Source organism: Physeter macrocephalus, chromosome 1 (assembly GCF_002837175.3).
Source record: "Physeter macrocephalus isolate SW-GA chromosome 1, ASM283717v5, whole genome shotgun sequence".
NCBI classification, from domain to species: domain Eukaryota; kingdom Metazoa; phylum Chordata; class Mammalia; order Artiodactyla; family Physeteridae; genus Physeter; species Physeter macrocephalus.
In genome coordinates this window covers 43975575-43983361 of record NC_041214.2, presented here as the reverse complement: position 1 = coordinate 43983361, position 7787 = coordinate 43975575, and positions in this window count along the sequence as shown.

Genomic DNA, 7787 nt, shown 5'->3' with positions numbered 1-7787 from the left:
TCTTCTTGCTTTCCTCATCTACAAAATGAAAGTTTGGATTTTTTTTTTTTTTTGGCTGCACTGTGCAGCATGTGGAATCTTAGTTCCCTGACCAGGGATCAAACCAATGCCCCCTGCAGTGGAAGCATGGAACCCTTACCACTGGACTGCCAGGAACTTCCCAAAAATGAAAGTTTGGATCCCTAAGATTCTTCCACTTCTTTCTGTGATACCATGATTGATACTCTCTACCTCCTCTTAACTATGGAGTGAAAGGCTGCACACTTATAAAATTGTGTTTATTCTGTGGTAATGTAATTAAGGGAAGTATTTGGAAGGGCCATAAGTAATTCTCAGCTTTCCTATAAAGACAGACCACAAAGACATCCAGCTATTCCTTCTCTGGTCTAGAGCAGAATTGGGCAAGTCCCAAGGCAGAGCATGTACTTAGAAAGTCTTCATATCTTTCATTATGATGGTGACAATGGAACACTCTCCTTTCCATATTTAATTATCGCATCATTCAAAATGCCAGGCATTTCCCCTCATTGATCACACTGAGGGCTATAAACGTCATGTAGACTCTGGTGTGTATTAATTATCATTTCCTTTATTTGTGTTAATTAGGTTGAACATCAGGGCTTAAAACAAACACAAACATTATTTTGGAAATGTTCTGTATTCTGTGACTAGGTTGAAATAATAAATCCTTTACACCTAACGTCAAATACAAAACTATTCATTACCTCTTTCCACCCCATTCTTCTATTTATTTGTCGATTCATTTATTTAATAAATACTGTTCAGTGTATACCCACTTATTTCCAAACAGCATTTGAGGCAGCTTAAAAGAGATACACATACTTGAAGAATACTTGAAATGATTAAATAAAAGTAAACTTTAAAAACATATACAGAACTTGCATTAGGTTTGAAGAAAGCAATGTGGACAATATTTAATTGCTTACAAAGCTTTGGCTTTTTCATATGGGATCTTCCTACTTTTCAGTTCTCATGATAGCAGGATGTATACCTATATTTTGTTGATAGTGTTTTACATGGCCTCATCTCCTGTGGATGCCAACATGCCATGAATATGAGATAAATCTTCCTCATTGGTCTTTTCCTCTTCCAGCTACTCTCTCAAATCAAGGAGCTCAAAAAAAGCAAAAACCCTTATGTCTGGCACCAAAAGGTTGACCCCTCACTAATATTACTCTCTGACATTTCTATTGAATTTCTCTCCTATTTAAATCCTATTATGATTTCAGCTTTATGAAGGTTAAAAATTCTCTTTAGACTAGGAGCTAATTTCTATAACATATTCTGGCAAGGTATTCAAAACAAGATCAGCCCCTGGTAAGACACAGATTCTGACCAATCAAAACAGAGCTCACTGTAATCAAGCAGTCAGATTGTATCAGAATGTTCCAGGCCCAGGGAATATCTGCTGTGCAACCTTCCCCCCACCGGCCCCCCACCACATGCTGGCTGTTTTATAGACATCAAACATTTTAACTGAAAATTCTACTGTCGACGGAAAAAAAAAAAAAAAAGCACAACCTGAGACTTGTGAGACACGTTTTATTTGGGGCCAAATGAGGACTATAGCCCAGGAGACAGCCTGTCAGATAGCTCTGAGGAACTGCTCCACAGAGGTAGGGGAGGACGTCAGTATACATGTGATTTTAGTGAAGGGGCACATGTGAAATGAAGCACACATTTGGCAGAAGGTGGATGCTAGTCACTCACGAAGAGCAGATGTCTCTGTTAACGATTTTAGTGCTTTTCTAGATATGAGAAGATGCAAGAAATTGGGCTCATCAAATCTTCTCCTGAAAATATCTATCTGAAGACCTGCTCTGCCAGTTTTTCCCAGAGCACAGAGTACCTCCTTCCTGATCTCCACCCTGGGCTCCTTTCAGGGGGTGTTGAAGGTCAACAGCTGCAGTGGCTCATGACTTAATTCTCGTAGAACCACATGGTGAGTGACAATTTTTAGTTGGCACTACAAAGCTGGTATTATCGTAAAGCTGAAGAGAAGGAGGCTTGGGGAGAATAGGGGACTCACCAAGATTACACATTTTATCAATTATTAACTTTTGTTAGTTAACTTAAACATAACAGAAATTAATTTCATTCACAGGTTAAACATATTCAGAAGTAGGCAGTCCATGATTTGTATGGAGCCTCCAGTAAGTCTTCATGGCTCCATGCTCTTTCTCTTCCTGCTCTGCCAAACTATGTACTTGACATTCATCAAGCTCACCTCATTACCCAAAATGACTGCTGGAGCTGTGGAAATCACATCTATGTTTCACTTAGGAAGCAGAAGAAACCATGGGGAAGCTAGAAGAGGTCCATTGCAGCTATGTGTTTCCCTCTTAAGGAATTTTCTTGGAAGCCATCCACACAGAACAACTCTCTCAAGTGCCATTGGTCAATCATAGTAACATAGGAATGAGTACAATGGTGCTGGTGGGAGAGTGGCGGGGGGAAGAAAATATTTCTGTTTCTGAAGCAAAGTCAAGGGTGGATTTGGGGCAAACAGCTAATAATCTCTACCGAGCCTGGATAGAAAGTGGCATAGTCAGGATCTTAACCCAGATATCACTCATTTCCCACTCCTCCATATATGGTATAAGCACCCAGAGTTAAGAAACCAAAATTTACATGTATTTTTATATATATCACATTTTCAGCATAATATGTGGAGTGAAACATGTCTGTTAAATGGATGAATGAATGAATCCATAAGTCAAAGAAAAGAGAGAAAGAAGAATGAGTGGAGTTACAACCACTGGTAAGTCAGGTGGTGAATATTCCTATATACTACTGTTTTTATTTTATAAATAATTGAGGTTGAGCTTACGATGGATTGGTGAAATGAAAAAACAAACTCAACTCTCACATTTGAGTTTTGTGTTTGTCTTATTGTTAACAATTAGTGCATGTGTAAAATAGCCAAGACATGAAAACAATCTAAATTTGTATCAACAGAAGAATGGATAAAGAAGATGTGCCATGAGTGTGTGTGTGTGTGTGTGTGTGTGTATATACACACACACATACACAATGGAATACTTCTCAGCCATAAAAAGGAATGAAATAATGCCATTTGCAGCTACATGGATGCACCTAGAAATTATCCTACTAAGTGAAGTAAGCCAGACAGAGAAAGACAAATACCATATGATTTTACTTATATGTGGAATCTAAAATGTGACACAAATGAACTTACCTACAAAACAGAAACAGACTCACAGACACAGAGAACAGACTTGTGGTTGCCAAGGGGGAGAGAGGGGGTGGGGGAGGGAAGGACTGGGAGTTTGGGATTAGCAGATGCCAACTATTATACATAGAATGGATAAAAAACAGTACTACTGTATAGCACAGGGAACTATATTCAACATCCTGTGATAAACTATGATAAAAAAATTAAAAAGAATGTATATATATATGCATATAACTTTATCACTTTGCTGTACAGCAGAAATTAACACAATCTTGTAAATCAACTATGCTTCAATAAAATAAATTAAAAATAAAAAAAAAGCACATGTGTAAAAATTTTTGAAACACAGAAGGCACTAAATAGCTACCAGCTTCATCCATTCATATGCATTCTTTTATTTATTCATTTATTTTTTAAAACTTTATCTCACTTAAACGCAGAAACCTAGTTCTCCTTTGAATGACTGCACTTGATAAGTTTTTGATAGTCAAGTCTCATAATCTCTATTTTGAAGTACAAAATGAGATGGATAAGTAAAACAATTATCTGAATATTCCAGGAACATTTTTGTCTCAATTGCTGCAAAAGCAATTATCGAGATAGTTCCCTTGATTTCCATTTCAAACATTGTGTTTGTCAATGAAATTAAATCAACCATTCAGCTCTTGATTATTGTGTATTCTCTTTTTAAGTTAAATACACACACACACAAATACACACACTGCCACATAGTTAACCTACTCTGATTATTTTATGAACTTTTCATTGTCTAGTGAGTTCAGTTACTCTTAATGAAGATGCCAAATTTGGCCTCTTTAGCAAGTAATAATTAGATGTGTGGTGAGTCTATTACTTCTTATTTGGGGCAAATTGCTTATGCGTGAGGGTACACCTAAATTTGGCACATAGGGGAGAAAGCAATAGACTATTTCAAACATACTCAGCTCTAAATTGCTTGCACTCAAAGCAAAGATTCCAAAATAAACCCAAACCTTTTTCACTTAGTTAAACCCATCAGAGTCAGGAATGCCATAAGACTGCCCACATGCCTTTGATGCAGTAACATTATGCTGTGTCAAATATCGCTTAAAATAGATGAGCTGCTGATTAGGCCTTGGAAAGAATTTTATAAAGTGGATTTTTATAACCTCAGGTTATAGTGACATTTGTTGGATAATAATCCACCTCCTTAATTTGTTGGTAAGCTTTGTCCAAAGATTCAGGTTTCTTTAACAGCTGGATATGCCATGCAAGTTATTAGGCCAGTTTTCAAGGTTCAGTTTGTTTCAAAATAATAACTAAAACTAAATGTGGAAAAACAAAGGTAGAAATGAATTACCAAAAGCAGGGCAATTGTATTTTCATTTCTGATAAAAAAAAGTCACATGCTTCATTTTCTATTTGCTAGAAAAAAATGAAATGAAAATGAACAAAAGGAATAGAATGCTTGTAGCTGATTCTGGATAACATGACATTCGCAGAAATCATATAAGTTTTAGGAAATATGTAAGAGAAGTGAGATTCACCTTCAAAATGCAGAGCCATCTTGTCTTAAAATGGTAACAAGAAGAGAAAGCTAGTTAATGCCTCCATCTCACTGCTCCTGTTACAGCTGTGTTGCTGTCTTCTTATTCCTGGGACCACAGTTGTAGGATGTTTTCATCCTCTTCTTTCCTTGCTTCATTTAACAACAGCTGGCAGTAGATGCCTATTTTGGTGACCTGGGCCTGTCAGCCTGTATCAGTCACTGGTGCCAGCACTCAAAGGCAATCACTTAACCAGACATCACATCAGCCAGTTGTTCAAAATAAGGGGTCTTTCCCATTTAGAAGAAATCAGCTCTGGAGGAAACTGACTGTTAATAAAACAACACCTTGCCCCTTACAAACACACACACACACACACACACACACACACACACACACACACACCTCCTTTTTAGCTGCCTCTATTGCTCTTGGACCCAAGGTTAAATAGCAGTGTTGGAGGAGTGAAAGAAGATAATAAATTCATCAGCTGAGAAATGACTCATAAGAAGGCTGCATGTAGTATTAAGAGGTGTAGTTGAAACTGGTAAATGGAGAGCATCTCTGGTGACCATTTTAGAAATCTTGGGTCCTAATGACCAGAGCGTTGATGCCTGTGGGTTAGATGCTTTGTCACAGTCCAAAAACAGCAGCCTGCATACATACCCATTCTCAGCATTTGAGCACTGTGAAAAGTGCCATGTGCACACCTAGGTCTCTTGTCCTAAAGGTAGACAAATCAGAAATTAGGCTTGAAGGGACTTACTGGGGGTGGACATTTGAAAATAATAATTATTCATTATTTTATCTCACTTGAAGACAGAAAATGTAGCTTAATCATCAAAAATTACTATATTGGCTAAAATGAAGAAGTCCATAACTCCCTTAATATGATAAATGTGAAAAACTCATCCTAGCTATGTGTGAAAATCACACTGATACCAAAATTTCCTAAAATATACCATGCTATCAGAGCAAGTTTTGAGATGCCAGTTAAAATAGAGTTGACCCTTGAACAACAGGGGTCTGAACTGTGTGAGTCCACTTATAGTAGGATGTTTTTTCAGTAAATGTACAGTCAGCCCTCCTATCTGTGTGTTCCACATTGGAGGATTGGCGGTTGGTAGAATCCCTCCAATGCAGAATCAGAGGATGTAGAATTCACAGGAAGGGAGGACCATGGGACTTGAGCACCTGCAGATTCTGGTATCTGGGGTAGGTCCTGGAACTAATCCCCCTGCTGATACTGAGGGGCAATTGTATTACTTTTCAATTAAAAATCAATACATATTAATTATGAAGTGCTGAAAAACACAGAAAAGCATAAAGGGAAAAAATCACAATTTTTCTTAAAAGCATAAAGGGAAAAAATCACAATTTTTCTTAAGTCTAGAAAACCCATTTAAACATCTTGGGGCATATTTTTTCAGATGTCTTTCTCTATCTTTGCCTCTCTCACATTTCTTCCTAATCAAATTCTATCCCTTGCTTCTTTTTCATGTAACATTACATTGTGAACTTTTATGTATATTACCAACCATTCTTTGAAATCATGATAGTAAGTGGTGGTAGTCATTCTAACTTGAAGGATGGAAACCACTTGATTAATTATATCTCACCTTTGGATGATATTGAAGATTAAATTCCCTAGGAAGCCAAACTTGAGGCAGAGATTGGCATTCAGGAAGTTAGTTAGGGAACGCTCTCTGGATCCACATTAGTGCGGGTGGGACCTGAGGCAGGATTGGGCAGAGTAAGAAGTTGGTCCATGATGCAATCATAGAAAAGACTCCAGATGACCCCACAGAGTTCTGTGAAGTTGGCATTGTACCTTCATAATTATTCCAAGGTTAGACAAAGGTGTCAGGCCTTTATATCCTTATTTCATCCAATGCAGACTACCCACCAAGTTGGTGAGACCTTGGGTGAAGCAGCTCTCCTCAGTTAAGGGCGATTAGATAGCATCTGTTATAGCCAACTTTAGGAAACTCATGTTATTATGTCCAAATAGCTAACGTATTTTTATTAGATGTTTTGCGATAGACCAAACCCAGTCTGTCAGCCAGCTGTACTCCTAGCAACTGGGGAGATAAGAGACATCCAAATGACCCATCCCAACTTCTAAGTCCATCTCTTGCTTTGTTCAAATACATTTCTTTGTTTAAATTCTGGAAGCCACTTTTTCAGGATTATGGTGGTCTCGTCTTCTTGCAGTGAATTTATAAGATAAAGATTAGGGGGATAAATGATAGTTACTGCCATTGGAGCTGGTCTCCACAAACTGATATTCATTATTTCCCTCCTCTATTAAACATTCTGGCTTCCTCTTGCCCTTACCTACCCTCTCTGCTGGTTTGATTCAGAGCCTGCCTCCTAAAGTATCTAGGTCTCTTGTCACTGTGCCCATCTCAGTTCTACTTTGTTGCTCTTGTCCATTTACTATAAATTTGGGCAGGGAGTGCCAAGAGTTGCCTAAGGAGATCATCTGGATGCTGAACATATACAGCCATGCTCCCATTGTGTAAGAGCAGCCCTACTTCCTCTTGTCGATTAGGGTCAGTTACTCCTGTTACTTGCTACTGACCCCTTAGCACCTTAAGGAGCCTGAAGTACGAGGTGGCAGCCATACCTTAAATTTCCATAGGACTCTTTCTGTGTCCCCTGGTGGAAGAAGAACCATTTGGGAACTAACATCTGTAAACCTCCAGAGCCTGTATTTGTGGAGATGGGAAGAAAAATATTTCTGAGGTAGATTACTCAAAGTGATGGTTAGAGAAGCTGCCCCTATTTTCACCCTTTGGTTTATGGACACTGCATTCTACTTTTGGGAGCAAAGCATGATATAATACATATTAATTTAGAGTTTATTCTGAATAAAATATCACCCTGACAAGGTATTGTCTTTAAACTGTTGCCTTAACCATACCTTCTGCATGGGGTTAGAAAAGGAGACGTCTATGGGAAAAAATGAAGAAGCAAGATTGCACAGGAGGAGGATATTAGCTGTAGTATCATCACAACAAAGTCTTAACAAAGACATCAAA